The following is a 10,426-nucleotide window of genomic DNA, read 5'->3' as shown; positions in this document are numbered from 1 at the left end:
ATTTTTCCATGATTGATTTCAATGCAAAAGGAGTAACTTGAGCAGGTGGTGCCATTGATCTACAACAGGAATATGCAAAACAGTAAGACATGTATTCATGAAAGGTAATTCATATTAAACATTTTAGTAATATCATTACTCCCACTAAAATCAACATCCCTCAGTTGATACTTAGTGATTCAAGATCCAAGATCAACATGTCAACTAGTAAGCTTTTGCGTCACTGCTAGAAGAGAAGATCACTCGGTAAGCAACTCTTGCTAATCGTATCTCCATATGACTCTTGTTGTTGGGGGCATCTCATGCCGCGCCAACTCCTATGCCTCATAGCCCAAAACTGGTTTGATAGCCATGACAAGTCAACCAATGCTTCACATGTAAGTGTCCGACACAAACCCATGACTTCAAGGAGATCTAGTGGCACCCTAATTTTATAGGCCCACCACTAAATATACTTGACATGTGAAGGTGCAGCAATTGGGGAGGCATTTATACTTGACATTCTTTGAGGGATCACCCTACTTAAAACATCTACCATGCAAAAGAAGGGTGCATAAAAAGGATAAACTTTCACAGGCAGTTTATATATGTGTGATATGGTATAGCCCCTACTGACTGCGCATGGTGATCTCCATCTCCACGTGCGCAGCCTGCCCATGGTGATCTCCATCTCCATGCATGGTTGTCCTCGTCGTGATCTCTATATCCACACCACGGTGTCAGCTGCCAAGTGTTACATAAGGTACTACGCTATCACAAACTAATAGCTACTGAGAGTAAATTGCATTACATGGCTTCTCATGTTGACATGCAAGTCATTAATACAATAATGGGACAACCATATGGCTTCTGTCGGTCGCCGCACTCATGACACGTAGGTCACGAAATAAAAATGTACAAGCAACATTCATGGGTTACCAAATCACAAGCATTCCCTGCAAAAACAAGTCAGTTGTTCTACCACCGAAGATAAAACCTTCTGAAGCTCTATTTTCCAAGAGGATTTTGGCCTAGCCAGAAGCATCGAAATCTCGGTCCGAAATTTCATCACTAATCCAACATTTTGTTAGCTTCAGTTTGACAGGTCGTGGAGCAAAATCGGATTTCGTATGCAGAAGTTACAACCATTTTACCAAGACCGCTCCAACAGATTTCAACACTACAGAAATCACATTTCCATGGTGTTGATCTATGTTCCGATTCGATCAATCTCATTGATCTTCGCATGTTGCATCCGGATTTATGTTCCACTATCTACCCCGATGGCGGAAACCGATCGGTAGGGGTAACTCGTGTCACAACCTCTGCGTCACGATCACGGAAATAAGATCATGAAACCAACCTTCAACACTGACGCCCGCGGTTGATCTCATTGACCCGCACCTGAACCGATCTACATATCTCATATGCATATCATTGAATTTATCACCACACAGTGGAGGCTTTGATGCCACTGTTGGCACACGCGGTACGCTATGCTAGTGCCAAATTAAAATTTTCTACCACACACTCAAGATCATGCTGCTGGAAATAGATCATGGGATCGGGTTTACCACTAGACGCGCAGTCACCGCAGCAGAAGTAGAGTTGGTGATGCGTGTAGTCGTTCTCCCGACCCGTCTTCTCCTCGCATTGCCGATCTCCCGCGAATAGCGAAGACTCACGAACGGTGATCTCATGCGAACAGTGCCTCACGGTTCCCTCGAACGGTTCGTCCAAGCACCACAGATGTGATGCCTCCAAGGTATCCACATGTACGGGGAGCAACATTGAGAGGCGGACTATTAGGTCCGGCCGCACGGTATGTGCGTGGGGAGTGGCGGTGGCGTCTCTTACGGGGTGGAAAAAGGATCAACCCTAAGTGGTGTGCCCACTCTGCTTTATATAGACCTCCGAGGTGGGCTCAACACTTGAGCCCACTAGGAGTCTACTTCCATTTTCCACTCGGATCCAATCTGAATTGGTTGCAGCCCCTTAAGTGTGCGACCCTATAGGCTCACGTACACATGGACACGACCAGAGTCGATAGTTGGTAGCGGCTCCTAGCAGAACGTGCCAACTCCCATGTGTGCGTAAAGTTGTTTGAGGAACCTCGACAATGTGTCATATGCAACATTCCTTTTGACTCGTGATATTTGTTGTCGAGCTCAAGGTGAGTACTTGTCACCCTTGTGATAGCTCGACCTCTCTTCTCGAAACCATGGTACAGATTCCCGAACTAGGTTGACACTTAACCCAAGTCACATGGCCATGCTTTCCGAATCTGATCACTCAAGAGGGCCCAGAGAATATCTCTTCGTATAGGAGGGGGAAATCCCATCTTGGTCAACCATGTCTCGCGGCATGTCTCATGACTCACCTGAAAGCTACCTTTATAACTACCAGTTACAGAGTCGCGTTTGATAGACCCTAAGTGAGTCGATCCTCATCTCGAGAACATGCGAGGACCTCAGGTCTAGGACATGGCATAGACATTATACTTAAGGCTAACACATGACAATATATCGCTACATCTCAAAGTGGGTCTGTCAGACTCGGTGATCTCCATCCCTGAGTCCACACTATTGGTTTAGCATCTCCATGCACATGACTTGTGACACATTGTCATCAACCGAGTCGTATACTAGTCAAGGATATGTGTCTGCATAGCCTTATCAACTAGGGACCATTAGAACGTTCATCATACAATACATAGTTCCACAAACAAGTCACACACTTGTTGATACATATCATTGATGACGTTCAAGTATAATATAAAAGGCTCATGAATACATAGGGAAATATCATCATCACATGGTTGCCTCTAGGGCACATCTCCAACGGAAGGGTGGAGCAATATAGTAGTTGATAAGTATTTCCCTTAGTGAGAACCAAGGTTATCGAACAAATAGGAGAATTACACCAAGCATAGTGAACAACACTTGCACACACAAGAGCAAATACTTGCACCCAACGCGGGCAAGAGGGTTTTCAATTGTAACACCCCGGATGTAACCTACCTTATTTGTATTCCAACTCTTGCCGTTTCCGGCACTAAGTTATTCTATTTCATCATTGTCGGGTTTTTGTCTCCGTGTGTTTTGTCTTTGTCATGCATCTCATATCATGTCATCATGTGCATTGCATTTTCATACGTGTTTTTCTCATGCATCCGAGCATTTTCTCCGTTGTCCGTTTTGCATTCCGGCGCTCCTATGTCCTCCGGTGCCCCTTTCTACCTCTTTTCGTGTGCGGGTGTTAAACTTTTTCGGATTGGACCGAGACTTGCCATGCGGCCTTGGTTTACTACCGGTAGACCGCCTGTCAAGATTCGTGCCATTTGGACTTCGTTTGATACTCCAACGGTTAACCGAGGGACCGAGAAGGCCTCGTGTGTGTTGCAGCCCAACATCCCTCCAAAGTGGCCCAAAACCCACCTAAACCTCCTCCATCATCTAGAGCGTTCGATCACGATCGCGTGGCTGAAAACCGCACCTCATTTGGAGCTTCCTAGCTCCCTCTACCTCTACAAATAGATCCCTCCACGAAAATCTCGGGTCTCCTCTCCCCCTAACCCTAAATTTCCGCTCGCGCCGCCGCCGCACAAGTCCGCCTCCGCGCCGGACACCGCCCCGAGCCAGTGAGCAGCCGCCATGTGGCAGCGCCGGCCACCTCCCACCGCGCGGCCGGCGAGCCCACTCCGGGCCCCCGCGGCCCATCGCCCGCGCGCCGCCCTCCCCGGCCTGGCCGCAGCGCGCCACCGCCCCGACCTGCTCCAGTCACCGCGCCGCCCCTCGCCGACACGCCGCCGGCAAGCCACGCCACCACCGGCCCACACCTCGCTCCGGACGGCCTCCTCCGACTCCGACCGAGCCCCGCCGCCATCCTCTCCCCGCCGTCTCGCCGGAACCGCACCGGCCGGCGACCTCGCCGACCCCGCCGACCGTCGATGTCGCCATCTCCGGTCGCCTCTCTCTCCTCTCCAGTGAACAGTGGATGCCGGCGAACCTCGGTTCACGTGAAGCTACAGTAACTCCAGATCCAGATCCAAAACTCGGTTGACTTTTCCCCCCGAAACCCTAGTTTATTTGCATACTTTGACGCATCATAACTTCCTCATCGTGGCTCCGATTCGTGCGTGTCGCATATCAAAATGTTCTTCTCGACGAGTACATCATTTCATCTCAATGCATCATTTTCATTTGAGCTCATCTTGATGCCCGAAATGCTGTTGGAAGAGGGCTATGTGATGATAGTTTCAGATCTGTTTCAGCAAATGCACTTTTGTCATTTTTGTCATGATTAATGTGTCCATGCTATGATCCTGAGCTCTACATATGTTTTGAAGAATGCCATGCCATCTTTACAGGGGTGTATGCCATGTATTTTTGTGATCTTTGTGGTGACTAGCACAAGCATGCAAAGTAGCTTACTCAATGATGCTGATTTCAGGGACTTAGAATTTCACTAAGTCCTTGCCCTGTCATTATTTTTATGCCATATGTTCATGTTGTTTCCTAGTGATTCGTGCCTCTTTTAAGCATGATCAGTAAGGATGTTTTGTAGATATTGTGGTGCTCTATCCATCCATCTCTTTGTTTGCATTTATGGAGCACCCTAGCTTGAGTCAATCGAGCTCTACTTTTGCTATAAAATGTTCCTGGCAGATTGTTAACATGTTTAGCAATTTTGCCGGGCTTGTTGTAGTTGATCCGTGCATGTTATGATGTTGTTCTTGCCATGTCTAGCTTCTATGCCATGTCTATTTGCTGGGTGTATGCTTACTTTGTCATGCAATGCCTCGTAGTGAGTGCATCGAGCTCGTATACATGCTTACTCGTTATCTGTTTTGCCATACTCCAGTTTTTCACTAAGTCTGAATCTGTTTATGTTTTTGCTTTGTTCACGTCGTTGCAATTGTATTTTCTGATCCCTTTTGGCTCATGGTCAGTAAGGGACTTTTGTTATATGCTTTTAGTAGCCTCATGCCATGCCTTTCTTTTCCATAATATGTTCCTGTAGCATGTAGTTATCATGCTCTAAACATTGCTTCCTGATGTTAAATTCCTGACTTGTTGTTATTTTCACCAAGTCTGAAACATGTTAACTTTTGCACTTTTGCCATGCTTGTTTGAACATGTTAATGAGTGAATTAGCCGTAGCTCAGAGTTCATCTTTTGTCAAGTATCATGAGTGGATCCCTGCCATGTATGTTTTTGCCATGTTTGAGTGCAGTAGCTTATTTATCTTGTTGCATTTAGAAGGCTACTTGTTGTTTATCGCAGACCGGTGCCATATTTGTTTTGCTTGTCATTTCCAAACCGTGCATCCGATTCCGGTGATCTTTATATCGATTTCAACCGAAATCAACTCACCTTTCTCGTGGAGCTCTTGGTTTTCCAACTTGAGGCCAGGTTTAATTATTCCTTTCCAAATCACGCATATGCATCTCATACATCATCCTGCATATCATACCATGTTTGCATCATATTGTTTGAGCATTGCACGTGGTTGATTGTGTTCCTTTTTGCTTGTTGTTCTTGCTTGGGTATAGCCGGGAGACGAGTACGTGAACGAGGAGCCCGTTGAGTACGCTTATGAGGATCAAGGCAACTCTGAGAACTTCGCAGGCAAGATGACCATACCCTCGAAATCACTTCTATCTTTGCTTGCTAGATGCTCGCTCTTTTGCTATGCCTATGCTACGATACCTACCACTTGCTTATCATGCCTCCCATATTGCCATGTCAAACCTCTAACCCACCTTGTCCTAGCAAACCGTTGTTTGGCTATGTTACCGCGTTGCTCAACCCCTCTTATAGCGTTGCTAGTTGCAGGTGAAGATTGGAGATCGTTCCTTGTTGGAACATGTTTATTGTTGGGATATCACCATATTATCTTGTTTAGCTTAATGCACCTATATACTTGGAAAAGGGTGGAAGGCTCTGCCTTATGCCTAGTGTTTTGTTCCACTCTTGCCACCCTAATTTCCGTCATATCGGTGTTATGTTCTCGGATTTTTGCGTTCCTTACACGGTTGGGTTATAATGGGAACTCCTTGACAGTTCGCCTTGAATAAAACTCCTCCAGCAATGCCCAACCTTGGTTTTACCATTTGCCACCTAGCCTCTTTTTCCCTTGGGTTTCCGAAGCCCAAGGGTCATTTTATTAAACCCCCTGGGCCAGTGCTCCTCTGAGTGTTGGTCCGACCGAGTAGACTGCGGGGCCACCTCGGGGCAACTTGAGGGTTGGTTTTACTCGTAGGATGTCTCATCCGAGTGTGCCTTGAGAACGAGATATGTGCAGCTCCTATCGGGATTTGTCGGCACATTCGGGCGGTGTTGCTGAATTTGTTTTACCATTGTCGAGGTGTCTTATAACCGGGATGCCGAGTCTGATCGGAATGTCTTGGGAGAAGGAATATCCTTCGTTGACCATGAGAGCTTGTGATAGGCTAAGTTGGGACTCCCCTGTAGGGATTTGAACTTTCGAAAGCCGTGCCCGCGGTTATGGGCAGATGGGAATTTGTTAATGTCCGGTTGTAGAAAACCTGAAACTTAACTTAATTAAAATGCACCAACCGCGTGTGTAAACGTGATGGTCTCTTCTCGGCGGAGTCCGGGAAGTGAACACGGTGTTGGAGTAATGCTTGACGTAGGTTGTTCTAGGATCACTTCTTGATCATAGTTGTTCGACAGTGCTTTTGCCTTCTCTTCTCGCTCTCTTTTGCGTATGTTAGCCACCATATATGCTAGTCGCTTGCTGCAGCTCCACATCATACCTTTACCCTTCCTATAAGCTTAAATAGTCTTGATCGTGAGGGTGTGAGATTGCTGAGTCCCCGTGACTCACAGATTCCTTCCAAAACTAGATGCAGGGACCGATGATACCGCTCCAGATGATATGACCGAGCTCAAGTGGGAGTTCGATGAAGACTCTCGTCGTTACTACGTGTCTTTCCCAGATGATCAGTAGTGGTGCCCAGTTGGGGCGATCGGGGACTATGTTGCATTTGGGGTTTATCTTCATTTTGGTTCTGTAGTCGGACCTTGAGTGTATTTGGATGCATGTAATGACTTATTTATGCATTGTGTGATGTGGCGAGTGTAAGCCAACTATGTATCTTTTCCCTTATTGTATTACATGGGTTGTTTGCGAAGATTACCTCACTTGCGACATTGCTTTCAATGCGGTTATGCCTCTAAGTTGTGCTTCGACACGTGGGAGATATAGCCGCATCGAGGGCGTTACATCAATCCCCTTGAACTCGTTACTTTCAAGGATTAAATCTGGTAGTGGTAGATATATAAATTGTAAAACAAAATAAAAGTAAATAAATTGCAGCAAGGTATTTTTGGTTTTTGTAATATGATAAAAGTATACCCGGGGGCCATAGTTTTTACTAGAGGCTTCTGATGTAAGGTGGAACCCTAATGGTCGATCTTTTCACACTTGGAGGGGGAGAACAAATCATAGAGGAACACAAGAAGAACTCTCAAATAGGCAAGATCCAATCACACATATGCTAAATCCACATACACATATAGGAGATACGAGGATCCAAAATCACCACAAGAGGATACAAAAGGTAACTAGTTCAACCCAATCCTTGAAGGAGAGAGGTCTTGAATCCTAGAAGGGTCTTTTCATGAAGGGGTCTTGAATCCACTTAGGGGATCTTCTCACATGGAGGTCCTGAACTCCATGGGAGTGGTAAGTGCATGAGCAAAAGCTCTATCTCAATGAGCTCTAACCTTTGCTAACCCTAGCTAGGAGGAGGTGGTGGTCCTTATATAGTAGTCCACGAGATAGAAGGGGGGAAGAGGGGATACATGGCCTCTTGGCTAGTTTAAGCACGCGCAGGTACCAAATGTTCGGGCTGGGGGCCGGATGTCCAGCGGCTCCCGTCGGGCCGGTTGTACGGGGATGGGGCCGGATGTCCACCCTGGAGATGGTCCAGGCTCGAGTGCTCCTATTGGCATCGGGCCAGATTTTCTGGCGGGGGCCGGATGTCCGGGCCATGTAGCTCTTCGGTTGCTGGGCTGCTACTGTGGTTGTGGCCTCCAGGCGCCGGATGTCCGGCCATTCTAGTCTTGCAGCGGTTCCTTCCGTCATTCTCCTTCGTTCGTGTACTTGATGACTTCGTCTTCATTTCGAGCATCTCCGAGAGGGTCTTCTTGGTACCTAAGCACACATAGCATTCCGGATTGAGGTAGTAGCCATGTCTCACGTGGATCATACGGAAGCTCATTAAGGAGAGATGCCACCTCTGTCTCGATAGCTCTTGCACGTGCTCGTGTCATCGATCCACTTTGCACTTGGGGACACGAAGGTAGGTCCATGGGGATGATCATAGGATGCTCCGCACTAGATTCTCTCTTGAAACATAGCATGTGGTGGGTGGACAAATTAATGTTGGGAAATTGATAGAAAAGCTCATAGTTATGATGTTATTCATGGCATATAGGCATTACGACTGTGACAAGTAGGCCAAAACGATTCTGCACCTACTACTATTACTCCACCAATCGATCGCTATCTAGCATGCATCTTTGGTGTTAAGTTCATGACAAACAGAGTAATGCTTTAAACAAGATGACATAATGTAGACAGTATAAACTAAAGCAATATGAATAAAGCCCGTCATTTTACCCTTAATGGTAACAATACAAATATGTGCCTCGCTACCCCTTCTGTCACGAGGTGAGGACACCGCAAGACTGAACCCATTACAAAGCACCTCTCCCACTAAAGATAAATCAATCTAATTAGCCAAACCAAACGGAGCAACAATCAAAAATTATGGATACGTTGGAGACGTATCAACGAGTACCTTTGAATGTCTGAGAGGATATGAGACGCCATGGTTAGATTTGCTGTTGGGGTGGTCGAGATGTTTGGACCTCAATACTTGAGAGAACCAACTGTCGCGGACATTGAAGGCTCATGACACTCTAAGCATGAGGATGGAAAAATAGCCCAAAAGCTCTACAAGGTATCAGGGCCATGTTAAGAAGCCCACCATCATGCTTGAAACAATTGCATCATAAAACCTCTGGATTTGACATGATTTCTTTAGCATGCTCGGGTCTCACAATGACATCAATGTGTTGCAGCAGTCTCCATTGGTTGTTAGGTTGACTGAAGGATAAGCTCCTTCGTGCAACTATACTGTCAATTCACATGAGTGCATTATATATCTATCCTCCATGAGTGACCTTCCTAAAGACCATTTCTAATCCAGTTGATCAAAAAAGAGCTCACTTTGCCCAAAAGGAACTAGAAAGGATGTGGAGAGAACATTTGAAGTGCTCCAAACCTGTTTTGCAGTTGTTCGTGAACCTACTAAATTATGGGATCCGAAAACCCAACAAGTGATGACATATTATGTGATCATGCACAACATGATCATGAAGGTTGAAGATGATGTCGAAGATCTCGAATTTAAGAACATGGGCAGTTCAATGAAGATTTGATTAAGCATTTGTGGTCGATTAGGGGACAACTAGAACATATATACGAGTTGAATTTATGTTTCAACTATTTTATTTTAAAACTTAGCGGGAAAACAGTTTTTGCCACTCTAGCTTTTGACCACTTTGCTTTTGCCACTCTAGAATTTGACATTTCACTTTTGCCACTCTTAGTTTTTGACAATACATCACAATTGTCATTCCATGGCAAAAACAATAATTTTAGAGTGGCAATTATGATACATTGTCAAAATCTGAAGTGGCAAAAGTGAAATGAAAAATTATTGCTTTTGCCACGAAATGGCATTTGTAATGTATTGTCAGAAGCTAAAAGTGGCAAAAATGATATATCTAATTCTAGAGTGGCATAAGCAAAAATGGGCAAAAGCTAGAGTGGCAAAAATAAAGTTTCCCACATTTAAATATTTTCGCTCATCAAAGATTTGATATGCTAGAACCACGACATTTATTTTGAAACAAATGGAGTATCATTTTGAGTGTTGCGGAAAGAAAAATTAACAAAGCAAACATTTAAAGGACGGGGTTAGATGGCCATATCCAGTGTATGGACAAACAATGTCCATTTTAAGGGCTAGTGTTGGAGATGCCGATAGAACAAATCTAAAACTTCAATTATTCTAAATTGGAGCGATTATCTCCCTTGTTTAGAGCATCTACAACCGGACTCCTCAAATGTCCTATCAAAGAGCCCAATCGCCATCCCGTCACTGTCCAGACGGGAGAGAGGGGAAAAAAGCCACCCAACCGAACCCCCATTTTATCCCTATATGATCAGGTTGTCCGCAAATCCCCATATCCACACCAAATACAGGGATGTTCAGGCATGCCCGGGCAGCCTTTCAAGTAGGATGCGACCCATCCTGAATCACTTTTTCTTTTTCTTTTTTTCTTTTATCTTTCCCTCTTCATCTCCACCATTCACATGCATTTAACCAGATAATTTAGAAAGGATG

The sequence above is a fragment of the Triticum urartu genome, chromosome 6 (assembly GCF_003073215.2).
Source record: "Triticum urartu cultivar G1812 chromosome 6, Tu2.1, whole genome shotgun sequence".
Classification (NCBI taxonomy): domain Eukaryota; kingdom Viridiplantae; phylum Streptophyta; class Magnoliopsida; order Poales; family Poaceae; genus Triticum; species Triticum urartu.
The sequence above is the reverse complement of the archived record's forward strand: the minus strand, read 5'-3'. Positions refer to the sequence as shown.